This window comes from Topomyia yanbarensis, chromosome 3 (genome assembly GCF_030247195.1).
Source record: "Topomyia yanbarensis strain Yona2022 chromosome 3, ASM3024719v1, whole genome shotgun sequence".
In the NCBI taxonomy this organism is placed as follows: domain Eukaryota; kingdom Metazoa; phylum Arthropoda; class Insecta; order Diptera; family Culicidae; genus Topomyia; species Topomyia yanbarensis.
This window is the reverse complement of record NC_080672.1, coordinates 199,275,820-199,303,636: the sequence shown is the minus strand read 5'-3', so window position 1 is coordinate 199,303,636 and position 27,817 is coordinate 199,275,820. Positions and strand designations below refer to the sequence as shown.

Below are 27,817 nucleotides of genomic sequence, written 5' to 3'. Positions count from 1 at the left end.
ATTTTTGACCCCTACCAACTTCAATTGAAGTTTTTACCATTGGCATTATGGAAAAATATTAGAAAAAATACATAAAAAGGTAGAACTTTCGAACTAGCTTTTAGAAAATTACAACTCATACAATTTTAAGGGAGCAATCTTTGTATTTGAATAAGAATTCATCCATTTCTTGAAAAATACGAAGTAAGCGTTTTGAGGTATTTTGTTCCTAAAATCCCTGATTTGTAATAACATTTCTGCTGTATGCTGTAAATCATACATCTTTTACAGTTTTTCAAAGGTCCTTCAACAACTCTGTCCCGTTTGAGATGGGATGGATTCTTGTTAGGTGTAGAATGATTTCTGATAATTAAATGAAGTTTTCCTATTAATTGCTGCGGAAGAACGTTTTTGTATATATAATGATGAAATACAGCTACATTTCATAGGACGTCAGTGCGATGCTAATATTTACTTTGTTTCGAAAGTATTTATCCCAAAATGTACGGCGTTTTATTAATAAAACTTGCAAAGTTGACATTTTTAATAAATGTTACATTCTGAGGAGTCCGTTAAATTTTAATGTTCGTGTAAGGAAGAATAATTTTTCAGTATATACGGTTATGCAAAAAAAATGAATAATTTGTAACACACTTTTCAAAAATACAGAATTTTACCGCATTATCGCGCGGTGCGGTAAATGCAGTGCGGTTGCGGTAAGCGGTGCGGTTTAATTATTTTTTGCGGTCGCGGTACGGACTATCCATTTACCGCCCACATCTGCACCGCGACGAACCCTAGCCAGTATGCAACTATTTATTGCATTCGTTGTAGCGCAGTCAGGTTATTTCAAAAGTGTTGTATTTTGTTGCTGTATTTATTGCATTTGCATTTGCATTTGCATTTTCATTTGCATTTGCATTTGCATTTGCATTTGCATTTGCATTTGCATTTGCATTTGCATTTGCATTTGCATTTGCATTTGCATTTGCATTTGCATTTTCATTTGTATTTGTATTTGTATTTGTATTTATTATTCCAACGGACCTCTGGGGTCTAATTGAAAGTATAACTTAAATAAAACATAATTCAGACTAACAACAAAACATATTACAGTACATATAACATTCTATCACTAACAATTAAAAAATCGAACTACATCACGACTTAATACATCGGTACATCATAACAACGAAACAGAACAGGTACAAAGTTATCCTTCAATCTCGGGTTTCCAAGTTCGAACAAATTCTCGGAACTTTAATCCACTCGGCCACGACGACGATTGTAAAGCTTTAGTTCTCCATCGGTCTAGCAAAACAACTTTGAATGACGCATAATCCAATGAATTGCAGTTCTTCCATTTCGGAACGAGCTTAGTCGTTTCAATTTCACTGACACTGCTAATACCGAGAGCATTGGAGACCATTTGCGAAATTTCGTTTTCAGACACTTTACTATCTACGTTGGATAGGAAAAGTGCAAATTTCCTTTCACTTTCTTCCGATGAACAGGTAAACGGTAATGACTGGAGCGATGTAGAAGTTCCTGTCGAGGCTATAGTTCGCTGTACACTTGAGTCTACGTTAGTTTGTTGTCTGGGTGATGAAACGGGAGTCGATTGGCCTTTTGCAGCATATTCACCGGGAACGATTACTGACAGCGTATTGACAATTTCATTGATTTGCCTTTTCATCAATAATATTTCGTGTTCCACAGTGGTTTTCGGCTTCGCTGGAATCTCCATCGTATCGCGTATTTTAAAAAAAATATAGACACAGTCATCACAGAGCCAAATCAAATTATTCGAGAATGAGCGAAGTTGTTTTTCTGTAAGCTCAACACACGCTGCGTGAAATCGTTTACCACATCTTCCTTCACACACTGCATACGAGTCGGTGTTAGCGTCGATGGATAAAGAACACTTCTTACATTCCATTTTCTACGCAATCTATCCGATGAACAATTATAGAAGAGTACAAAGCGCGGGTCACGTAAAATCCAATTGCAAATTTCTCGTTATTCAGCCTTCTTGTACCGCAAATCACAGAGAAAAAGTTGACTTTCATAAATCAGTCAACGTAGAAACGATTAAGCTTTGATTTCCGGAAAACAAACACAATTTTCACATGTAAAACGCTCAACAAACAGCAGCAAAAAATCGAACGTTCTAGCGTAAACAAACAGAGTTAGAGTCATTCATGTAAGTCATGTAAGTAACAAACTGGTAAAAGATTTGGCAAACGTATTCTCATTAAACATAACGGATGTACTTTACTCGGGATATAGACTGTATAATAAGAATTTTGTATGCTATCTCAACATAGCGTATCATAATTTCTTTCTTTTATAATGCATTTTAGCTTAATTCTAGAAATACATTCCTACGTATTCAATCGAAAATGCGAATTGTTACTTGTTATTTAAAGTATTTTATTAAGACAATGTTCGTTATCCTGCAACCTACATAAATTAAATACATGTGAAGAAAAATGCATATTATCTTCGTATAACCCCACGAAAGGAAACTACGAAAAAGAACAGTTAACATTTTGCGTTTAAAAACGATCGTTTATATTTACCTTGTGTTCTTGGGGTTGAACAGACAGATGGAAGAAACGAAAATAATATAATTACTATACTGTTCTACCTACCGCTTTGCGTGTCCGAAAGGGACCATATTATGTATAGCATATGGTGCAACGTATGTTCCCAGGATTGCAAAAGCAATTTTTATTAAAACAGTTATGCATGAAAAAACATAATATGACCGTTATATTTTGTGGTTTCGAATACGTTGGATCCTTCTTAGGCGATTTTATTTTACGTGGTTTATTTATGCATCGTTCTCGAAAGTACGCGCTTTTCATTTCAACTAAAGCCATATTTTAACTTAGAGTTAATTTTTTTTATATATTTTCTCATCGTTAGAAAGGTACATCTTTTTGGGAAAATTTTCATAACGAAAAATACAAATTAGGATTATGCTATATTTCCCCCTAAGGAGAAAAATTTGGGTAATCACCAAAATTTCTCCACACGGCAAAAATTTTTGGTCAAACCACTCTTTGTTCGCAAAGGGTACAAATCCTAACTTAACAAAGTCGACTTTGTCTCATCAGTAACCGACATTCCCTTATTGTCGGAATAGGTTAAGCCGACTTTATGCTAAATCTCTCAAACGGAAACACATTTTGTTGTGTTTCAATCGAACGACTGGCTGAACGCGATGTCCCGTCCGAGTACGGGTGATGATTAGATGAAAAAATTGAAAAAACGCTTATAATCCACCTAACAGTGTGATGGGACATTTCTTATAACTCTAAGAACTTTCTTTTCGGATATTATACCTATCAAATTAGCATGGGGCAACGGAAACTTCAAGTTAAATCAAAGGTAAAGCGAAAAAATGCCCTCTAAAATAGGTGGACAATCGACTTATTCGTGCTGTCTTGTGAATAAAAAAATAAAGGGTTGTGTGCACAATGATGAGTTATGTTCTATCAGCGACGATTCGATAGACTTGGGTGGAAAGCCCACTTCCTACCAGCAGAAGGCAATTGATTCTTCACATTTCCTTTCGATCAAGGCCATATGAGCCTGCCTAGTCCTAGTTTTCTGTGTTATGTTTATAACTAATTCGCTCTTGAATACCTATCTTTCAATTTCATTGCTTTCGTTTCTCTTAGTCTTGCCTAAAACAGCCCGCAAAATCGATACAATAATCGAAATATCGCACGTTTGCTCTCTTCACAGATATGGTCGGATAAAGTATTCATTTTGTCGAGTAGTCGTTGACAACCGGGTTGTCAAACATCAATTGAGTTATTTGAAGCTAACGAAACGTGCACATATTATATGTGCTTGGATATATACAATCATACGTGGATTAATCTATATGAAATGGAAAAAACAGCGTTATATTTTACGAATACTTCAAACTTTTTACATCGTTTGTCATCATATTGAAAGTATGCACAGTTTTTCCGCACATATATGAAAGCTAAAAAGAACTACTTAGACAGTGCTAAACCATGCATATGATATGCATTCATTTAAAAATTGCTTATATTTTAGACTCCATCAGAACGCAAATTATTTAAACTGCAAGAAGTATTTCTCTAATGCTTTAGTTGTTTAATTCTTGACTTCTAATTTATAGTAGGGGAGTCCAGGGCATGCTGTTGATGGTTTTACTTATCATGTTTTATCTTTTTAATTTAGGAAGATCGTGTAGAAGAGAATACATTGCATAAAAGAGCAGACTGATGACTGTATTTCAGAATTTTAAATATGTTACGCGGAAATCTCGCTAACTTACAACTGTACGCACAAAGATGCCACCTGGCCACTTTTGATGATAAAGTACAGATCGCGTGAGGAGTCTTTTCAGTAAAACTTCAAATCAATCTATACTTGTTATTATTTTTCAGCTTCACATACCACTCTGTTACGCCCCTGTCGCTTTCCCTGGCATCCCATGTGGAACATTTTTCTTAGGCCACACTTTTTTTAATTCGTTTATTTGACACGGCTCATAGCGGTAGCTTAACGGAGCCGTGGATCTTTTATATGTTTATAATACATGTAAAAATAAAAATACAAATAAGAATTATTGTATTAATATTGGATCTCGCGCGCGCAACGTTTTATTGCGTCAGGGGGGTCATTTAATTCTCTGTTGTTTTTCACGTCCCGGTCGAAGCTGGCTTGGTGTCCGGGATCAGATGTTCTCCCCTGCTACTTGCACTTATTATTGATCAATGTGAATCCGCCGTCATTGTTATTACATTCGTTGCCGATGTTGCTTACAGTTGCTTTTGGGGTGCTGGATGATTTTTATGGTTTTATGGTCTGAACAGCTGAAACAAATTGGGCCACCGTTTGTGGTTCAGGCATTGGCATTGAAAACTCTGTTTTAGGTTGGTTTGCGTAGATGAGTTGGCAATCGGTTGAGATGCATTTTCCTCTGCATCTTCCGCGCAAGGTTGTCCATGATGAGCTGCCTGATTACAATACTTGCACGTAGGAGTTTGCCCCTCATGGGTGCATAGCGTAGTGTGCATAATTGTAGTTCCGTGAGTTTTGAGTTTTATTGTCAAGTAGGAGGGTACCTTTCAACCCCCATCCTCACTAAAAAAGCCGGTAGGAGTACCCGGAAAGAAGTTTCTCCAAGTATCAGGTGTAACAAATTCTACTTCTCCGTATTGCGACATGCATTTTACAATTGGCTCAGAAGGGGTACGAGGTGATAGGTCATATAACCTTACATCATTCTCAGTATATACGGGAATCTTAATTCCAACGGTGTCACTTTCAACCACGTGTTTTAAGTTGTTCTTCAAAACGAAACGCTCGGTTTGTGCTAACGTGTTGAATGACATTAAAACTGCGTTGCGAAGATGATGATACTGAAAATACAAGACTTCCGCAAGCCTTAGTTGCATTTTTACCTTCAGAAGGTATTCCACTTCACTAAAACTCGGTAGTTTTGAACAAAATTTAAAGTCCCCGACCGCAGAGTTGGGTCGGAGTAGAGCTTTTTCGTGAACTTTACTCATGATGACAAGAATAATCCTTTGTTCACGAGACAATGCACACTAGATCGAGAGGCCTGTTGTTCACTTGGCTCGATTGTACGTCTGACTGCGGCAGAAGTAGAAAGTAGACTGAATAGGCCCCACTTCTGACATACCTTGTGAGGCTTACTTGGGTGCTCACCCCTAACATACCATGTGTGGCTTACTTTTGAGCTCACCCCTAACATACCATGTGTGGCTGACTTGGATGCTCACCCTTCACTCCTCTGCCACGCCACGAGGTATCAATAGTGAATTCCCAGCATACTACACTACGATCCTCCCATCTTGGCATGAGGCAGCCCATATAAACGCCTATTCACTCACTTTTCTGCCTTGCTTCGTGGTGGCTGGGTTTACCCCTTACGCGGTTGCCAGTCGCTGCGCTAAACCTGCCTCAGCATGAACAGACCATTCACTCACTTTTTCACGCTCGGCCCTTTCCGCTCCAACTGACCAATCACTAGTTAGTCGTGCCCGTCGTCTGTTGCTCGGTGCGCCAGATTCTCTGTAGCCTGCAGGCAATCTGGGTGATTGCAGTCGAGACTGCGTTCCACTTCTCCATCGCTTGACACATCCGCTGAATAAGGGTACCTGGGGTTGTGTCCCAGTCACAGACGTCGAGCATTGCTCTCCTTTTGACGTCAAAGCGAGGACATACGAACAGTATGTGCTCGGCAGTTTCGTAGTGTTGGAAGATATGCGTATGACCTTTTTTGAAACGGAAAGCAAACTCTTCGGGTTGATCAAGGACGATGATATGTCGTCGCTGAAGATGGAAAGTGAAGAGTTTTATGACCTGTTGAGCGAAATTCGTCACCAGATCGCAAAGAAAGTGTAACCCCAATCACATCTACAGGAACTCAAGGCCACTCTCGACACAAATTTTGCCCAAAAGGCCTGTACCGATTTATACATAAAGCTTCCAGATATTTCACACCCGAAATTTAGCGGCCATTACGAGCAGTGGTTGTATTTTCGCAGTCAGTTCAATCTTCTTGTTCGCCGAAATGAGTCTCTAAACGATCAACAACGTTTGCATTATTTACAATCGTGTCTTTCGGGTGAAGCTGCTTCAATCGAAACACCAGAAGAATCGTTTACGTCTTTCTGGATGGCGTTGGAGGTACGCTATGAAAATCGTCGCTGGTTAGTCGATCGCCATCTTGCCGAAATTTTCCAGCCGAAGCCAATCCAGAATGAATCATCAAGTGGTCTCCGTGAATTAGTAAATGTAGTGCAGAAAAATCTTCGTGCGTTGTCTTCGTTGCAATTACCCTTAGATCCACTCTCCGAATCAATGATTGTTCACGTGGTTGCGTTCCAACTTGATATGCAAACCCATAAAGACTTTGAATCCCACGTGGTCGGCAACAACCTAGTAAAATGGCAAGAAATGGTTGAGTTTCTGCAAAACCGTTGTCGTATTTTGGAGAATTTGGAAAAGGACTAAAAGTTGCCGTTGCGTAGTAAACCAACGGGAAATAAGTGCACATCGAAAATTTTAGTGAGTTCTTCTCGGGAATCTGATAGCAAGAAAAGATTCGAGTGTTTCAATTGTGAGGGTGTGCATTACATCAACGAGTGCCGCAGCTTTCTGTCAAAGACGCCTGCACTGCGGTTTCAACGAGTGAAAGAGCTAAAGCTGTGTATTAATTGTTTTAGTAATCGTCATGTGGTTGTACAAATACAAATACAAATACAAATTCAAATTCAAATACAAATGCAACTGCAACTGCAACTGCAACTGCAACTGCAACTGCAACTGCAATTGCAACTGCAACTGCAACTGCAACTGCAACTGCAACTGCAACTGCAACTGCAACTGCAACTGCAACTGCAACTGCAACTGCAACTGCAACTGCAACTGCAACTGCAACTGCAACTGCAACTGCAACTGCAACTGCAACTGCAACTGCAACTGCAACTGCAACTGCAACTGCAACTGCAACTGCAACTGCAACTGCAACTGCAACTACAACTACAACTGCAACTGCAACTGCAACTGCAACTGCAACTGCAACTGCAACTGCAGCTGCAACTGCAACTGCAGCTGCAACAGCAACTGCAACTGCAACTGCAACTGCAACTGCAACTGCAACTGCAGCTGCAGCTGCAACTGCAACTGCAACTGCAACTGCAACTGCAAATACGAATGCGAATGCAAATGCAAATGAAAATGCGAATGCGAATGCGAATGCGAATGCGAATGCGAATGCGAATACGAATGCGAATACGAATACAAATACAAATACAAATACAAATACAAATACAAATACAAATACAAATACAAATACAAATACAAATACAAATACAAATACAAATGCAAATGCAAATACAAATATAAATGCAAATACAAATGCAAATGCAAATACAGATACAAAGACAAAGACAAAGACAATCAGGAATCAGGAATCAGTAGCGTCTGGCTCAAATGGCACGTTCCCCATGTTGATCGGAGATTTGTGCCTTGCCAAGAATCGTCTTTTCATCATTTTCCTGATGGGAAGGATTGGGGAAGTGGTAAGGTTAGGGGTAAGGAAAACAACGACACAGAACAATTAAAACAGAGCATTCTGCACCCCCGGAGTGATGCTGAACGATCTGCAGGTGCTACAACAGCAGGAATAAAACTTCCAACCCCCGGAGGGATTTAGAACCTCTACTCAAATAGTGAGCGGATATATCAACACCCCCGAGGGGATATTGAGATAACAGAACGACAACACCCCCGAAGAGATATTGTCATTCAAATACGGCTAAAAAAACTATAGCTCTTTACCACACTGGGTTAGGAACGAAAGCATATCCTTAAGTTTCAGCTCTCTGTACATAGGTTCATCTATGTATGGAGAACCAAAAATCCGGATGCGCAATTGCATTAATACAGGGCAATTGCATATCAAATGATATGACGTTCCGTAATCGGATTCACAAAGATCACATGAATAATACTCAGCGCGCTGAATAGTAGCCATGTGATAATTGAGTTTGCAATGTCCAGTCAGTGCCCTGACCAGAATACTGCAGTTGTGCTTGGAAAAATGCAACAAATTTCTTGACATTTTCGGACTCACATCCGGCAGAAAAGCCTTTGTTTGAACGCAAGTTTGCAAGCTACGCCAATGGTTGGCATGTTCGAATGCAGCCCAAGAGCGAATCTTGTGCTTTATCCAACTTATCGACAGTGGTAGAACTGGTTCTGGACCAACGAAATCAGTCGCAGCGCCAGCTCTAGCCAATTCGTCCGCCCATTCATTTCCAATAATACCGGAATGACCGGGTACCCATAGAAGGTAGATAGCATTTGAAATGCTAAGTTCTTCGATTTGAGTTCGACATGCGATTACTAATTTCGATCTCGAATCTGCCGAACTAAGTGCTTTCAGGGCATCCTGACTGTCAGAGCAAAAATAGATTCTTTTACAGCAAATTCCCTGTTGAAGTGCGGATTGTACGCCACACAGAATCGCAAAGATTTCTGCTTAGAATACGGTACAGTATCTACCAAGCGAATGAGATTGGTTTAATCTCATCTCATGACAATAGACACCAGCACCGGCTCGGCCCTACAACACCGTATAATAAACCGTCCGTATAATAAACTACGTATTCTTCAAGTTGTCGCTCCATCCAGCCAGACAGCCATTCCTCACGAAGAGGAATTCTCACATTGAAAGTTTTAGAAGGAAAACTACATGTGAGTGTAAGGTCACTGGGAGCAAGTGTATATTCATCCCAAGTAACCATTTGGGGCCACAGTGTGGCTAGTTACACGATCTATTGGGTTACTGTTCCAGAGCCCAGTAACCTTAAGCCGGTATGCACAAGAAAGTGCTTCTTGTTTCAGAAACACATGTAGTGGTTTTATGTTCAAGAGTGCCTCGAGAGCAGCAGTAGGTGTTGTCGAGAACGCACCAGTCATCGCCATCAAGACCATCCTCTGAAGATGGTTTAACTTTGATTGGATTGTCATGACTTCTCCCTTCTGCCACCAAACAAGGCACCCGTATTTTTTTTTTACAATGGAGAAGACCTTTATGTCCTAGCCCAGTACACGTGCTATTGGTAGGGTCTAATCTACCACACGGGGTGCACTGGGGGCGTGTCGGACTCGAATGGTGACCAGCCATTAATACCGACTAAACTCCATTGGGCTCCGCCCTCATTCCTCCCAGGAACTACCTCTCGGTATTACTTCTGGGGGGATGGCTGTACTAAATGTACTCATTCACTCTCACTCACCGCGATCATACATCCTGTATGAGGCTTACTTGGGTGCTCTCTCAATCGCACTTTGATTCACTCTCAAACACTCCCACATGAGGCCGACTTTTGTGCTCACCTTTTACGTTCCATGCGAGGCTGACTTGTGTGCTCACCTTACTCATTCCTTGCTAGGCTTACTTTTGTGCTCGCCCTACCCATACCATGTGAGGCTGACTTGGGTGCTCACCCTATCACCTGATTCACCCTCAATCGTGCCACTCTATTGTACCTTTGTCACTCCCCCTGGCATCCCATGTGGGACATTTTTCTTAGGCCCCACTTCTGACATACCATGCGAGGCTGACTTGTGTGCTCACCTTTTTCATTCCTTGCTAGGCTGACTTTTGTGCTAGCCTCTACCAACCTGTGAGGCTGACTTTTATGCTCACCCTTAGCATGCCGTGTGAGACTGACTTGGATGCTCACCCTTTCACTCCTCTGCCACGCCATGAGGCATCGATAGCTAAGTTCCAACATACTACGCTACGACCCTCCCGCCTTGGCATGAGGCAGTCCACTTATACGCCTATACACTCACTCTTCTGTCTTGCTTCGGGGTGGCTGGGTTTACCCCTTACGCGGTTGCCATTCGCTGCGCTAAACCTGCCTCGGCATGAACAGACCATTCACTCCCTTTTTTGCGCTTGGCCTTTTTTGCTCCAGCTAACCAATCACTAGTTAGCCGTGCCCGTCGTCTGTTGCTCGGTTCGCCAGATTCTCTGTAGCCTACTGGCAATCTGGATGGTAGCAGCCGAGACTGCGTTCCACTTCTCCACCGATTGACACATCCGCTGAATAAGGGTATCAGGGGTTGTGTCCCAGCCACAGACGTCAAGCATTGCTCTTCTTTCGACGTCGAACCGATGACATACGAACAGTATGTGTTCGGCAGTTTCATCTACACCTGGGCAGTCCGGGCAGACTGGGACCTCCGCGTGGCCGAACCTGTGGAGGTACTGACGGAAACAGCCATGGCCTGACAGGAATTGTGTCAGGTGGAAGTGAACTTCCCCATGGGGTCTTCCCACCCAGCTCGATATGCTAGGTATCAGCCGGTGGGTCCACCTACCTTTCGAGGAGTTGTCCCACTCACGCTGCCATCTGGCGACCGAGGTCACCCTGGTGCGCTCGCGGGCTCCCCTATTTCCACGTAGCTCAAAGCACTCCTCATCTTCCCGAATGACCAGCCCGACTGGCATCATGCTCGCTATACGTGCAAGAGAGCCGCAACAGCAGTCGACGCTCTCTTGCACGTATAGTCGACATGGCTGCCGAAGGTCAGCTTGTCGTCTATAATGACTCCGAGAGACTTCAGACTTCGCTGTGAAGTGATCGCGACTTCTCCCACATGGATAACTGCATGTTGTGCCGACTTGCGGTTGTTGACGATAACTACCTCCGTCTTATGATGAGCGAGCTCCAGGCCTCTCGCGCTCACCCATTCCTCCACCGTGCTAATCGCGTGTTCTTCTGGTGACAGCACACCACCTTGAGGACATCCGCAGACACTCAGTTTCCTCATCTCTACTTGTCTTAACGATGAGCACAGATGTCGGTTGCTAAGCATTGCGTGTATCCAGTTCGTGATATATGAAGGTACTCCATGATCTCGTGCTGCTTCTAAAATGGATTCGAAAGACACGTTGTCAAAAACACCTTCAATATCGAGAAAAACTCCTAGACTTGATTGCTTTTGTGAAAAAGCTTTTTCAATGTTGTAGACAACATTGTGTAACAGGGTGGTAGTAGACTTCCCTCGCTGATATGCATTGCATGCAGCGGGTGCTCGCCCAAGCTACCATCCCGAATGTAGTGGTCGATTAAACGTTCCACTGATTTGAGAAGGAAGGAGGTCAGACTGATCGGTCTAAAACTCTTTGCCTCCTCATAAGTGACGCGGCCACCTTTGGGAATGAATTTGACAGTTATTTTCCGCCACGCTAATGGAATGTATCCTGTTGCAAGACTGCAAGTAAGAACCTTTTTCAAAATATGCTTGAAGTGTTCATATCCTTTTTGTAGTAGAACTGGAATAATTCCGTCCTTTCCCGGAGACTTATACGGAGCAAAACTTTCAATCGCCCATTTGATCGATTCGGTTGTCACAATTCTACGAGCAAATGCCCAAGAATCAGAACTGCCTGAAAAGAACTCAGGGGCAGTCGTCAGTGATGGCTCCGTACAACCTGGAAAGTGTGTGTCAAAAAGACAGTTGAGTACTACATCTTCGTCAGACGAGTATTCACCATTAGCAGTTGTAATGGAACTGACATGAAAGTCTTTCGATTTCGAAAGTAACTTATTTAATCTACTAGTCTCGTTGAGACTTGAGACATTTGTGCAGAGGCTTTTCCAACCACTTCGCTCAGAGGATCGAAGGGCACTTCTGTATGCTTTGCGAGCCAACTTAAATGCCTCCGACCCGTCCCTGCGTCTGCGATTCCAAGCTCTCCTACATAACTTTTTGAGTCGAACAAGTTCGGTATTCCACCAAGGTGTTCCTCTAGAAGCACGCATAACTCGAAGCGGACAAGCCTCTTGGTATGCTGCTACTATGAGTGAGCTTGTTTTATCCACGACCTCATCCAAATCACTTGGAAATTCAATCGTCGGAAGATACCCATGAAACCTAGTCGCAAAGCCCTCTTCGTAGAGGTCCCAGTTCGTAGATTTGGGATTACGATAGGTGACGATATCTAGCGAGACGTTTAAATGATCAAAGACGATGTACTTATGATCAGATAACGACGGTTCGAGCTCGTTTGGTACGAGCCAGTTTGTCAACTCATGCGTAATACTGTCAGAGCAGAGAGTTACATCTAACACCTCTTCTCTGCCAGCTCGTGCAAAAGTTGGGCGGTTTCCTGCATTAAGTATGTGCAGATTTGTACTACTTAAGTATTCCATCAATTCGGTGCCTCTCAAATTGATATCAGAGCTGCCCCAAAATAATGTGGTGGGAATTTGCATCACTGCCGATTATGAGAGGAAACCCATTTCTGCCACAGTATGATACAACCTTTTTGAAATCATCAGAAGGTGATGGTTCATTATGCGGCAAATATGCCGAACAATAGACGTATTTCTTGTTTATGTTGTCAACAATCATTTTTATAATTTATTTATAATTAATTAATATCAACAGACACAGTGTGGTCCTAATGATAATTTCTTAATCTACTTAAAAAGTCAAATTGTAATCTGCTACGTGGAATGTGAAGATCGAACTCGGATGAAAGTCTGTTGAAGATCCGCTGCAAACCAATGATGGCACCGTTTACTCCATAGTTAGTCCGGCGAAGAGGCAATCGGAGGAATAAATTATTGCGAAGGGCGCGAGGGCGAACGTTCATGTTTATCGCACTGAGAAGCTCGGGGCAGTCAATTCGATCTTGCAAAATATCCGAAATCGTCATAGCACGGAATAGATCCTGTCGCACTTGCAATGTATCGAGTCCAATAAGCAAACCCCGGCTTTCATAACTTGGCAGCTGGTGAGGGTTGCTCCAAGGCAATCGACGAGGGGCAAACCGAACAAATCTGCGCTGTACTGTCTCAATTCGATGGACACCGTTGAGATAATGAGGGTTCCACACAACTGAACAATATTCCAGAGTTGATCGAACGAGTGAGCAGTAGAGATATTTCAAGCAGTAAATATCTGAAAAGTGCTTAGATATTCTCATTATGAACCCCAAACAGCGTGATGCCTTTGCGACAATATAGCTGATATGCTGTTTAAACGTCAGTTGTTCATCGAGAAAAACTCCGAGATCTTTGACGCAATTCGCTCTGTCAATTGTGGATTCAGCTAGACAGTAATCGAATCGAATTGGCGTTTTTTTCCTCGAGAACGTAATGACCGTACATTTCTTGGGGTTTAGGGTCATTCGGTTGATCTCGCACCATTCCGCAAAGGTTTCCAGTTGGCGTTGAAGGAAAGCTGCATCATCAGTATTCCGGATTCTATGGTATAACTTGAGGTCGTCGGCGAAAGACAACCGTGGTCCTTCTAAACAAAAGTTAACGTCGTTGAAATACAGAAGAAAAATCAATGGACCGAGATAGCTGCCTTGCGGAATACCAGATGAAGCAAAGAACTCTTCGGATACACAATCACCTATCTTGACTGCTAGACGACAATCACTGAGATACGATTGCATCCAACGGAGAATATTAGTACCAAAGCCAAGTCTATCCAATTTTGCCACTGCAATAGCGTGATTTATCTTGTCAAAAGCAGCTGAAGGGTCCGTGTAGATAACGTCAGTTTGAAGGCCGTCCGACATAGCATCTGTAACATATGTTGTGAACGACAGAAGATTCGTAGATGTTGAACGTTTCGGCATAAATCCATGCTGAGTCTCGGAGATATACTGTTTGCAGTGGCTGGAGATGTTATGTTTAGATAAAGCTGTGCAACTTTCTAGTATATTCGATTAATGTATTCTGATCCGCCTTTGAGTTACAATGATGGGATCAAGTCTCCCCGGGGATCAAGTCTCCTCAGTCTCCCCTATATCAAAAAACCTTCCACAGAAAATAACCAACAAAATAACGCGAAAATCGAAGAAATCCGTCATGTTGTTATTGAGTTATGCGATGACACACGAAAACCATTTCATTTATATGTATAAAGATATCCTGCAAAAGGTGTATATGTGAGACGAACACAATTGCACTAATAGGTAGATTAAAAAAATTTCAATATTCGCTTTTTATGTCAAAGAACCTTCCACAGAAGATAACCAACTAAATAACGCAAAAATCGAAGAAATCCGTCATGTCGTTCTTAAGTTATGCGATGACACACGGAAACCATTTCGTTTTATATATATATATATATATATATATATATATATATATATATATATATATATATATATATATATATATATATATATATATATATATATATATATATATATATATATATATATATATATATATATATATATATATATATATATATATATATATATATATATATATATATATATATATATATATATATATATATATATATATATATATATATATATATATATATATATATATATATATATATATATATATATATATATATATATATATATAAGTTATACAGTAAATGAGTTTATGAGACAAACACAATTGCACTAATAGGGGGTTTACAAAATTTTAATATTTGATTTTTATGTCAAAGAACCTTCCACAGAAAATAACCAACAAAATAACGCAAATATCGAAGAAATCCGTCATGTCGTTCTTGAGTTATGCGATGACACACGGAAACCTTTCTATTTTTATATATATGGGATCATCCATAAATGACGTAACATTATATGGGGGAGGAGGGAGTTTTGTATTTTGTGATGATGTGTGACGACGGGGGGGTAGGGGGTCATGTCATGCTACGTAGCTTTTTAAAGGGGAATAGAATAGAATTTAAAAAAAAAAAATACGGTGACAAGGAGGGGCTGGGCTACCGTCAAGCTACAAGGGGTATTCAGAGGTTTGTGACGAAATGTTACGATGGGGGAGGGGGGTGTTAAAAATCATTAAAAAATGCTACGTCATTTATGGATGATCCCTTATAGAGATATCCAGTAAAACGTGCATATATGAGAAAAACACAATTGCACTAATAGGTGGATTAGGATCATTTCAATATTTGATTTTTATGTCAAAGAACCTTCCACAGAAAATAACCAACAAAATAACGTAAAAATCGAGGAAATCCGTCATGTCGTTCTTGAGTTATACGATGAAACACGGAAACCATTTCATTTTTATATATACAGAAGTTATCCAGTAAATGAGTATATGAGAGAACCACAATTGCACTAATAGGTGGTTTAAAAAATTTCAATATATGATTTTTATGTTCAAGATCCTTCCGCAGAAAATAACCAACAAAATAAAGCAAAAATTAAAAAAAATCCTTCATGTCGTTCTTAAGTTATGCGATGACACACGGAAACCATTTCATTTTTTATATATAGAGATATCCAGTAAAAGGTGCATATATGAGAAAAACACAATTGAACTAATAGATGGATTAGAAAAATTTCAATATTTGATTTTTATGTCAAAGAACTTTCCACAGAAAATAACCAACAGAATAACGCAAAAAACGAAAAAATCCGTCATGTAGTTCTTAAGTTATGCGATGACACACGAAAACCATTGCATTTTCATATATAGAGATATCCAGTAAAAGGTGCATATATGAGAAAAACACAATTGCACTAATAGGTGGATTAGAAAAATTTCAATATTTGATTTTTATGTCAAAGAACCTTCTACAGAAAATAACCAACAAAATAACGCAAAACTCGAAGAAATCCGTTCCTACCAATACAGTAATATCAGAATAACTAGTTGTAAAGGTTTTCTACCAATATAATTCAATACTCTGAATGTATTTGATATTCATGTCCTCAACAAAGTTGTTTCAAATAACATTTTCGAAAAAATTGCGGGAGACATTAAATCTCGACCTAAATTTGCTTGAAGAGTAAACTCTCTTTAATTACTTCTAGGAGGATTTATTTTATTAGAAAATGGTCAGTTTTACGTTTTCAAGTTCTTCAATGTAACTTACTTTTCTTCATTATTAAAACCCAAAACTTGACGAGACCTAGTACACGAAATTTTAGCACGCCATTCAATTTACTCACGCACTCAAATATACACTATTTACACACCAATCCTGCTTAGAGGCTATTCATATAATTGATAATACAACAAAAATCAAATGCTGGGGGTGGGCGTAGCGTACTTGGTAAAATGATTGCCTTGTACGCAGCGCACCTGCGTTTGAGTCCCGATCCCGCACATAGGGTTAGAAATTTTTCATAACCTTAAGGTTAAAACCTCTATAATCAAAATAAAAAAAATCAAATGCTCATAAAAACCGAGCCTAACCTGGTAGACAAACTGTAAACGTCATTTTTCAGCATCTTCCAACTAGTTTCCGAAATGTTATTCTTGGTATTAACCATATTAAAGTTTTTCTGAACTCTACGCAATCTTAAAAAAATACATTTTCAGCAAATGTTGGAATGTATGCAAGTTTTCGTTGAGTAAGTTTAAATGTTTCATAGACAATCATCTATTCAAACTTCGCTTCAAATTCGAAACATTTTCTCTAATCCATATTTCCATATATCCAGTATCTTTCCAAAAATGGGCTCATGATAATTCAGGCACGGTGTCTTTTTTAAACAATTTTATGCAAAAAAAAATCAGCATCCCTGAAACTTCAGGATATGAAAGAATGGGCTTTCCCTTTTCATTTGAAACCAACATCAAAATAATCCGTCGGGGGGTCTAGAGCAACTTTTTTTTGATGTTTTTTTCGTGAAAACATAGATTTTACAATGGAACTAGTCCATATTTCTGCCCCTAGATGGTGCTTTAGACATTCGAACAACACTAAAAGTGAGAATCTGATAGATAATTTAATTATCTACAACTTTGTTAACAATTAAAAACCGATTTGAAATTATCCGGAAAAGTTGTTTAATATTTTAACGAAGTCTAAGTCGGAGTTAGTTTCACAGAAGCCCTAGTGGTTTGTAAGTCAATTCACACGCACTTTTTTTATTTGACAAATAGTTGTGTTTAGTTGAACAGTGCATTCAGCGAAATTTGAGAGCTTGGAAAGTCTTATCTTTTAGCTGAAAATTATAATTCCAGATTCCACCTGATATAGGACACCAATAATATTTTTGGGATGAGAAGTCTTAGATAAGTGTTGACCAACCTAGTATGATATTAATATTCTTTTCCAATATGGTGAGTGATTCCTCCCGCAGAAACAGCTTTTTCAATGATGTATGCTTTCTTTTTCATTTTTTCGATTGTTCTCGGGGATGACTGATAACTATTCTTGCATGAACCTCCTACTCTGTTAGCATCTTCGTAAAAAATTCACTTGTCCTGAACTTCAACCTTTATATTTGAACAAACTCAATGAAACTTTAAACACGCGAATTTCATTGCAATACTTGGTTAAAAACGCTGATTATCTTTTTCAAAATTAACTCAATGTGACAAACAGTGAACAAAAAACTTTGAGTTTTTGGATCAAGATAATTTTTTGGGATATATTCGAGGACTTGTATGTATATAAGGTTTTTCGTGTACTCAAATCTTATTTTGTTTTCAAAAGTAATGCATTTCGCATAATCTAGGATCAATTTAGTAACGATTTCTCGCGTAATTGATAGGAAATGGTCGTAAAATCCAACTGTCACAATATACTTTGCGGAGAATGTTTGAATAAATCGTTTCACGCTAACCACTAATTTGGACATTTACTGCTGTGGTTTGCGTTCAATTAGAAACGGTGTGTCCCAACATTTCGTCTTGAACGGAATTATAATAGCTGACTTAAACGATCATAACCTAAATTTTGCGACGTATGGTCCTTTCTAAAACATAAATGTAAGTAAACCCTTCTAACAAGCACTACCTTCCGATGAATGGTAGTTCCTTCGAACTTATCGGAAAACTTGAACCAAAAGTACAAATAGTTTTCTGTCTCTGTCAAATATCCTAATTTTCAGAAGATCAATTAGAAATGTCAACGAAGAAGTTGTAATGAATCCCGTCAAATATTTTCATGCCACTACACCCAATTGTTTTTTGGTAATGAAATAAGGGCGAGAAAATATATTTCCAAACCACTAGGCCTCATGTGAAACTATCTTAGATATAAATTAGTTAAAATCTTAAACAACTTTTCCGGACGATTTCAGATCAATTTTTAGTTGTCAACAAACTTGTAGACAATTAAATTTTCTATCAAATTCTCACTTTTAGTGTTGTTCGAATGTCTAAAGCACCATCTAGAGACAGAAATATTAACTAGTTGGAGTAGTAAAACCTATGTTGCTACGAAAAAAAACTTAAAAAAAAAGTTGCTCTGGACCCCCCGACGGATTATTTTGATTTTAGTTTCAAATGAAAGGGGAAAGTCCATTCTTTCATATTCCGAAGTTTCAGAGATGCTGATTTTTTTGCATAAAGTTGTTCTAATAAATACCCCGTGCAGGCAGTTATTTTATTTAACAGTGAAGTAAATTGACAACTATGGGATTTCATCTAAGAGATAAGTTGCATGATCCCCTTCCCACAAAAGTCCTCATGAAGCTTAAAACACGGTTCTCAATGTAGTGATCAGAGAATATTCTTCTAAAAATGTTTTGTAGAATATTTAATTAAATTAATCAGCATCATTTTTTTCAATCGAAATAATTTTGGTTTGGGGAGGTTTAACATCCAACCCCCTGCCCCCCCCCCCCCCCCCCCGCCTACGCCACTATGATAAAATACTAGCTTTTCGTAGCACTCGCGTACAAAATTATATAATCTCTCAGCACATGACTTCACATTACGTTAACACCTTACTTGTTAGGGGCATAAGTTTTTGGAACTCCCTAGCATTGTTAAAAGAAAACCTCTTAATAATTTTCGGGAAGGTTGTATAACATGGCTTAACAGATGAAACTAGCAAATTTGTAATACAGTTCAAACTTAGTTAATGTAAGATAATTCAAGAGCTTGATTACTCTACAAGAATTAAATTACTATTTACTTTGTAACGGGAGGGGGTGGCGGACGGAAAAAGGGGTATTAGCGACCTTCACTTAAGCGCCAAGCAAGTGCGAACACCTGCCGTGAAGGGGCGTGTTATTTACTACCTGAAACTCCCGTGCCCGGCTGGGACTCCTCAGAGCGGGTTACCATCAACACGTCGGCCACGACCGAACATTGAACCACAACCGAAACCGTTCGAATTAGCCTACCAACAGAACCGAAATGTTCTAAAAACAATCCTAACAGGATATGAGAGTGTCCTTTGAAGGTTTTCTCCCATAGAGCCCTATGCTACACGACCCGGAACCCGAAACGTTAGGTGAACTCTCTAAAATAACCCACCAAGGATGGTTTTGATTCAAACTTTTGACTTACTGTTGTATAAATTTGTATTCTTGTTCAAAAAAAAACCTTCATCTAAACGTCAATTCATTTATCTTATTTTTCTAAGGGTTAGTATATACAATGGTTTGATCTTACTTGAGCTCATTTCTTCTGCGCACGCTGTCCGATGATCCGATGAAAATCTGCATTCCATCCAACAAAATCGCTCGTGGGCGACAAAGGGTTAGCCTCGACTACCACGCGTCCGTGGGTGCGAGCTTTCTTCTGGCGTAGACACTTTCTCCGACCTAGCCCTCTAGTGGCTAACAGCGCAATCTTTACTGTACGGTGGCTGGACGAGATGTATTCACCACTGATGTTGCGACGAGCGGTATTACAAAGACGGGGTGCCGCCGGTACCGCATAAAGACGTAGCCATGCTACGCAACATAAGCGGGCAAAAAATCGACACCGTTCGGTTTACACCGGTGAGCGTCCACGCCAGACGGATGGTAGCGAAAGTAGTAGCAGTGGGTGGTTCTTCTTGCAGCCGGCTAATTTTTCCTTCGCCGGATTGCGGCCCCTAGGGTAGACCTTCGTTTGAAGGATTTTAAAAAATCTTCAAACGATTTCAAAGCGCAATTAACATCAAGTTGGCTTTTTTTATATTCATTTAAACAATTGAAAAAAATCTACCTTTTAAGGTTACCTGTAATTTCCCGGTACATTCGTGGGTTATCCGGTAACTTTAACACCTCGTGGTGGCTATCCGAAACAATAGCCCTTTTGTTCTTAGTGACCGCATGGGAACCTGACCTAATCTGGTCTATAATTTTTCTCCACGTCCTAAGGAGATACAATATTAATTTTTGGACTCTTTTTTATCCATCTATACTTCTACCTTATTTTTCCAAAACTTTTTTTCTTCTAATCACAATCTACTCTTTTCTCACTACTTGAACGTAACTTTTTCCTAACCGACGTCTGATCGTCTTGGTGGTTGACATTTGAGACAGCTTCCTTCAGTTCTTGTGGCCCAAATAGCCTTATTGCGACGAAACTCGAAGCCTTCCCGAACGCGATCGATGGGTTCGAACTTTGTGGTCGACATAATTGATCCACCCTTCTTGGCGAACCTCAGTCGAAAAGGAGCAGAGACCGAGAACGCGTACTAACCGTGAAGATCACTATGGGCTGAGGCATATCTTGTTTACAAGATCTGTAACCCCGTTACATTACCCCCTACCAACATTTAAAAATAAATGAAGTTGTGCTGAATTTATTTTTTTCGTAAAAATAAACCAGAGTGTCATGTATTGCATTTCTGGAAGAGACTAAATATTGGAATTCCTTTTCGATCAAACCTTTTTTCCCTTCCTACCGACTAATAGTTCCTAATCTTCGGTTCCGCTAACGTATACTATTCCTGTTTACTCCTCTTTTGCTTTTCACCACTGTAGTTTTATTAATATACGAACAACACCATCTTTAGCTTCCCTTATTCCACCAACAATTACATATTTCTGAATCATAATTATATGAACTGTTCCAGATATTTCCGGAACCAAAATCTACGATCTTCATCGTTACCCACCCTGATCGGTGAAATCGGGACTATTCCCAATAAAAATTCAAACATTACTCATAACTGAATTTTCCGGACTGTTCCGAAAAGATTTCATCAAAACATAAACATATATCTGCCACCCTTGTACTACAATAACCCACTTCCAAATGATATCAACTAGGATGGTGTTCTCGCTCTGCCTCTACTGCACTACTTTTGTGATTGACGTTTGCCCGATAGAAAAAACGGTGTAGCTGAACTGTCATCTTCGACTGACGTGAATGGCTGGAAAATGAGGCGACTGAATTTGTTCCGATAAATTAAGCGGAAAATTGATTAATTTTATATCGGTATGAGGTTGAATTGATCGAAATTAAGTTTCAATGCTGGTGAGTATACGGTGGTGTTATATGGTAGAGGATTAAACGGCCATAGTGTAACGCAAAACCTGTTAATCCTGCCCTCGTTCAGCTATTTCTAGCATCACAAATTTTTTTCCATTAAATTATACTGACTATTCCTATTTATCGTGTGGATCTATGTGCTACCATCTTATTTACATATTTACAAGTGTTAATTCGGTTTTGGATAACAAATCTTTCGAAATTGGATCGTATTTTTTTGCTACCGATGCTTGTTTGTTTACATAGGAGTTATATTGTGAACTTATCGACTTAAACCGTTCTGTGGGGTATAATTAAGTTTAAAACAACACTGACTCACACTGCCTTCCAATGTACTCTCCCATCCTTGGCCACCTTGGTGGGCTTCGGGCATGGTTTGGTAAGCTGGCTGATTGTTCATCGGGTGAGGAACTGTTCGTTATCTTCAACGTAGCTGTACCGCTTTCCCTACTGAAACTAACCGCTTTGTTTTTTTTAGGACGCGAATAGTTTCCTAGTATTTCCTCGAGATGTAGAAGAAGCTTGCTCGTAGAAAAAAAAATGTTATTAGAGACAAACCCTCCTGCACTCGGTTTTACCAAACGTAAGTTTGTGTTTTTTTGAAAATAATTTCTTAGTTACTGTGCTCTCTAACCGCGACAGACATAGCTCGATTTTGTTATTTCTTCTGTATGTCTGATGCATGAAACACGCCTAACCGATTACCCTGCAAATCCTCGAGATCATAGCATGACGATCCAATTTTACCTATCACCCTAGCAGGGGCAAACGGGTCTGCTAATTTGACCGAGAAGTTTTTTATTTTACTCGATTGGACGAAATTACGTTTCATTACTACTTCTCCTAATTCATATGTGGGTGCATTCTTATTCGACCGTAGATTATATTGTTTAGCATACCTATTATATGCTTGTTTCAAATTTTCCTTAACTGATTCATAAATTATTTTTATGTTTTCATGTACTTCACCCGGTTCGTAGTCCGTATTGTTTCCTGCTTCTCGTAACTGTTTGTATTCTGCTCCAGAACTAATGTAGTTACGCCCGTAATTCACGAAATAAGGCGTGAACGATGTCGACTCGTGAACAGCTGTTCTGATAGCCATCGCTACTTTTTGGATGTCTTTGTCCCATTCTTTATGATCTCCCTTCAGATGTGTACGTACAGCGGCCCCAATGACGCGATTTACCCGCTCAGTTGGGTTATTAGCGGGGTGGTAATTTGCATTTCTCCAATGGGTGACATGGTATCTTTTAAGGAATTTTTCAAATTCTTTTGCCTTAAATTGAACCCCGTTATCTGATATTAGAATCTCAGGTACTCCAAATAATAGGAACACCATGTTCTCTAAAAACGAAATTAAGGCGTTTGTCTTTGCGTCACGTAACGGTTGAATTACAACGAATTTCGAAAACAAATCAGTTACTACAAGTAATACTGAGTTTCCATTTCGAGATCTAGGAAAAGGACCTACGAAATCGACAGAAATTGTGTGCCACGGCAATGATGCTAATTTTTGGCGTCCCATCGGTGGGGTTCTATTCGTATTTGGGTACTTCACTCTTTTGCAGGTTTCACATCCCTGGCAATATTTGCGTACATCGTTCTCCATACCTGGCCAGTAGTAACGTTCTTGTAACTTTTTAAACGTTTTAAACCGTCCAAAGTGGGCATTATCATGCGCTTCTTGAAGGAGTTGTAGGCGCTCCGTTTTCGGGGGAAAATATTTCCATTCGTACCTAGCGTCTGTCAACGTAGACGAGACGAATTTATAAATACGGCCTCCCACCACCCTGAACCCATTATATTTAGAGTCGTACTTCAAAATATTCTCCTTTAGCGCATCGTATTCAGGATCTGAGATTTGCAGTTGATTTACAGCCCTCGAAAGTGCATCTGCCATTATATTTAAAGCCCCTTTCCTGTACACTAGTTCAAAATTATACTGCTGTAATTTTAGCGCCCACCGAATAAATTTTGCTGACCCCCCTTCTGCGCTTATTTTCCGCAGCCATATAAGACTTTGAGCATCAGTTATAACTGAGAATTGAGCACCCTCTACATAATGGCGAAATTTTTCTATAGCCAATATTACCCCCAAACATTCCTTTTCGGTTGGTGCATATTTTTTTTGTGTAGCCGACAACTTCTTTGAGAAGAAGGCTATTGGTCTTTTCACTCCTTCCACGACCTGCGTTAGAACCGCCCCCACTGCCACGTCTGATGCGTCGGATTCTATCACGAATGGTCGACCGAAGTCCGGGTTCGCTAACACGTTAGGAGAAGTTAATACTGATTTCAATTTCAGAAAGGCATCGTCTGCTTCCTTTGTCCACTGTATTTTTCCCTTTCCCTTTTTCAGCAAATCGGTAATAGGGGCCGTTAGGTCACTGAACCGTTTAATGAATTGTTTGTAAAAACTCACCATTCCAACAAACCGTCTTACGTCTTTCGGTGTTTTGGGCACTGGATAGTCTAAAATGGGTTGAATTTTAGTGCTGTCAATGGACAGCCCATTTTCTGATAACGTATATCCCAAGTAGCTGATACGTTTCTGGCAGAATTTAGATTTATCTAAACTAATCGTTAAATTCGCGTCCCTCAGGCGTTCTGCAACTACTCTCAAGAGCCTAAAGTGTTCAGCCAGTGTATTGGATGTTATAATAATGTCATCCAAATACACGTATACATTTGGTTCAAGGTCGAACCCGAGAACCCTGTTCATCAACTTTGTTTGTATTATAGGTGCTCCCTTTAACCCGAACGGCATCACCTTAAACCGGAAGAGTTGCTTGCCGGCTCTGAATGACGTAAAGTCACGGCTTGTCTCTTCCAACGGAATTTGCCAATAGGCCTTTGAAAGATCTATAACTGTAAAATATTTTGACTTCTCAATTCGGCCAAGGATTCCGAGCATGTCTGGGAAAGGGTAGGCTTCATTCTTGGTTATATCATTGACACGGCGACAGTCAAGGCAAATGCGCCATTCCCCAGAAGCTTTTTTTACTGGTAGTAACGGGTTACACCATTCTGACTTGGATTCTTCTATTATATCGAGTTCTTGCATTCTTTCGATTTCCTTGTCCACTTCCTTCTGAATGTGAGGTGAGCAACGATATTGTGGAGGTTTTTTCGGTTTCGCCCCATCTATTAATTCAATTTTATGTGCTACTATACTCGTTATCCCCAGCTTTCCTCCATTCGTGTCTTTAAATATTTTCAAAATTTCCATAAGTTCACTCATTTCTCTTTGAGAAAGCTCATGTTCTGTTACAATGTTATCAATTTTTTTATTTTCAGGTTCCTCTGCGAATGGTAGTTCCAAACTAGTATCGTCAACCGTTTCTTCCTGTTGGATTTCCGGTCCCATCGGCTCGACCGCAAATACGATGGATTTCCCCTCGTCCTGCGCAAAATAGTCTTCTACCGGGTTAATTTCTTTTCCTGCGTCGCTCCAAGCCAATTTTCGCATGTTACCATTATCTGAGATGGCTGGAGCTATTTGGAATGCGCTCCAAAAATCAACTCCGAGAATCAACGTTTTCGAAATCTGCGGCACGAGTAACGTTGGAACAACATTTGTTTGGCCGTTAAATGTGTATGGTATAAATACTATCCCTTCACAGGAATACGCCGTGAGATCAGCAGTTTTGATTTTAAGGTTGGTTGGGTGAACTCGAAATCGATGTTTTTCGATCAACTCTTTCGAGTTAATTAAACTTGCACTCGCCCCCGAATCTAATAGAGCAGTTACCACTGTCCCCAGAATGCTAACTGATATGTGAGGGCATTTTTGAGGCTTTGTATCGATCATAAACGATACTGCGAACCTCGAGTACGAAGCAGAATTTTCAACTTCTTCTGCACATTCGGGAGGGTTTTCCTGAACAACAGAAAGATCACCTCCTATGATCTCCCTGGAGCCTCGTTTTCCGGCTGCGAGCGAGGAAAGTGATGGTTATTTGGACAATTTACTGTAATATAATTCATTTGCCCACAGAAATGACAGAATATTTTCTTTGGGTAGCTGCAATTTCGCCAAAAATGGCCGAATTGGCGACAATTCCAGCACAAAATGTTACCTTGTTGTTCCCCGGTATTCTTTGGATTTGTTCCTGTTTGATTTGCTTCCCTAGGTCTCTCAACGACTTTCTGTTGTATACTCCTACCTATCGCGTTCAATTCCTCCTCCGTCTCACCGTCATCGTTAGCTTCCTGGTCAAGTTCGTCAATATGATTAACTTGAGCAGATCTGTAGCGTGGCACGTTAACGTAACTACGATACATTGACTTATCGAGGCCATGACATATAGTGGACAGTTCTTCCACTCGTTCAATTCTGTAAATCGTGAGAAACGGTTTATAACACTCTTTCATATTTTCCATCAGAATGTCCAACTTTCGCTCCTCAGGTATAGGTTTGGTCAGCTGCTGAGCCAGCTTTTCAATCGCAGCGACAAAGGCGTTGAAAGTTTCCTGTGGATGTTGTCTTCTATCTACGATCTGTCGCTCAATCACTTTATCCTTGTTTAGTTGTTCGAATCGAAGTCGAAGCTGATGTTTGAAATTAGTCCAGTTATTGAACCTATGGCAAAAGGTGTAATACCATTCTTCTGCTTCCGAACCTTCCCTGAAGAAAAAGTTCGCTTGACTAAGCAACTCTTGTTCGGTCACCCTATTATTTTTGGCCAAAATTTCCACCCGGTTAAGGAATTGGGTGACTGTTGGTCCCCTGGAATCACCGCTAAAATGCACTCTCCATTTATTTATTGGAACTTGCAATCTATTCCTGCTATCTCCAAAATATCGATTTTGTCCCTGCATCCTAGCTGGACTCCCTAATGACTCCTGAGATGCTTCTGAGTCTGGGTAGTGCAGATTTCGAGGGAACGGTCGTTCAAGGCTGAATGCTGGTGATGGTGGGGATGGTCTGGGTGGCGGAGGTGTTGACGTTCTTTGCTGCTGTTGTGTTACATTTTGGTTTAACTGGGCCATCATTTTTTCCATTTGTATCGAAAGTGTATGTTGTATGTATTGATTAATTTCATCCTTCCATTTTTCTACGCAATGCGTCTCCATTCTTTTCCCATCCCTTCTTAGTGGTAACAGCGGTTCGTATTTTAATCGTCTTTCGTCGACAAACGCATTCTCCCCTAAAAATGGGTTACTTCTGTTCTGAACCTCTTCCTGCCTTCGATAGTTTGCATCATGCTCAACCCCACCTGCTGCTTCGTCCAGAAGCCCCTGCTCTTGTCTGAGAGTTGTCGTTCCAGTTATTTTATCGTATGCAACCTGTGGGCTCTGTATCTGTTCATTATTTTCACCTAACACTGAAGTCGCGGATAAGTTTAACTCAAAGTCATTTTCCATTCTCTGCTCAATAATTTTTCTTGGCTGGTACGAATAGTTAACCTGTTGTACAGGTGCCAGTCGACTTTTCGTTCTATCTGTGGGATTTCCGTGTTTATCTAATAAGTTTTCAATTTCCCACAGTAACTCCCGTTTCAGTCGAAATTGTTCCCTAGTAATAGTATTTGTACGATTGATTCTCAGGCGATAGTGCCTAAGACGCGAAATATGTTTAGGGTCTGGAAAAATGCTAATGACGTGTTTAATGTCTTGAATTCTTCTTTTCACTGTTTCGTATTCCCGTAAAATACTAGATTTCCCTTTTAACTTTCCTGGTTTTCTAATCTCTTCCAATTGAGCTCTTCTAAGCCTTACTCGCTTATCTGTACGTGACCCCTCTACCGATAAACCACGTATTTTCAACTCATACTCGATCTCCTCGTCCAACAAATCATTTGGATTAATATAAGACTCAGTCACATCAATCTCCAACGAATTCATGAGATTTGCTAAAATTTCTTCTTCTTTTAGATGGTGTTGTTAACTACAGAGCGATCAGTTCGTCGCAATTACTTTCGATTACATTAATTTGGATGTCACCAAAGTAGCCTACGGTAACGATTTTCTACTATTATTTACACTATGTCTAAAATAAATTCCCAAATACGATTTTATTTTCATGTATCCGAAAACCTTATTTTCCAAAACGAAATCCAATATCTCAATTAGATAAACTAAATCAATTATCAACTAATTCA

At 39.9% G+C, this 27,817-nt stretch overlaps 1 protein-coding gene and 1 long non-coding RNA gene across 5 annotated transcripts in view; both read left to right on the top strand.

Annotated features, from left to right (window-relative positions):
- Nucleotides 1-27,817, top strand: part of LOC131690892 (aryl hydrocarbon receptor) — a 1,300,655-nt gene that overhangs the window by 288,568 nt on the left and 984,270 nt on the right. The window contains exon 1 of one of the 4 annotated variants that reach the window (XM_058976965.1): nucleotides 22,273-22,293. The exons of the other annotated variants lie outside the window; for them this stretch is intronic. The gene's annotated coding sequence lies outside the window, so the exon portion shown is untranslated. Of the gene's footprint in view, nucleotides 1-22,272; nucleotides 22,294-27,817 lie in introns of those variants that run through there. 4 annotated transcript variants of the gene reach the window in all.
- On the top strand, nucleotides 21,602-27,733 carry LOC131690896 (uncharacterized). Its single transcript, XR_009305651.1, has 2 exons — nucleotides 21,602-21,695; nucleotides 27,591-27,733. It is a non-coding gene; the product is annotated as an uncharacterized LOC131690896 (long non-coding RNA).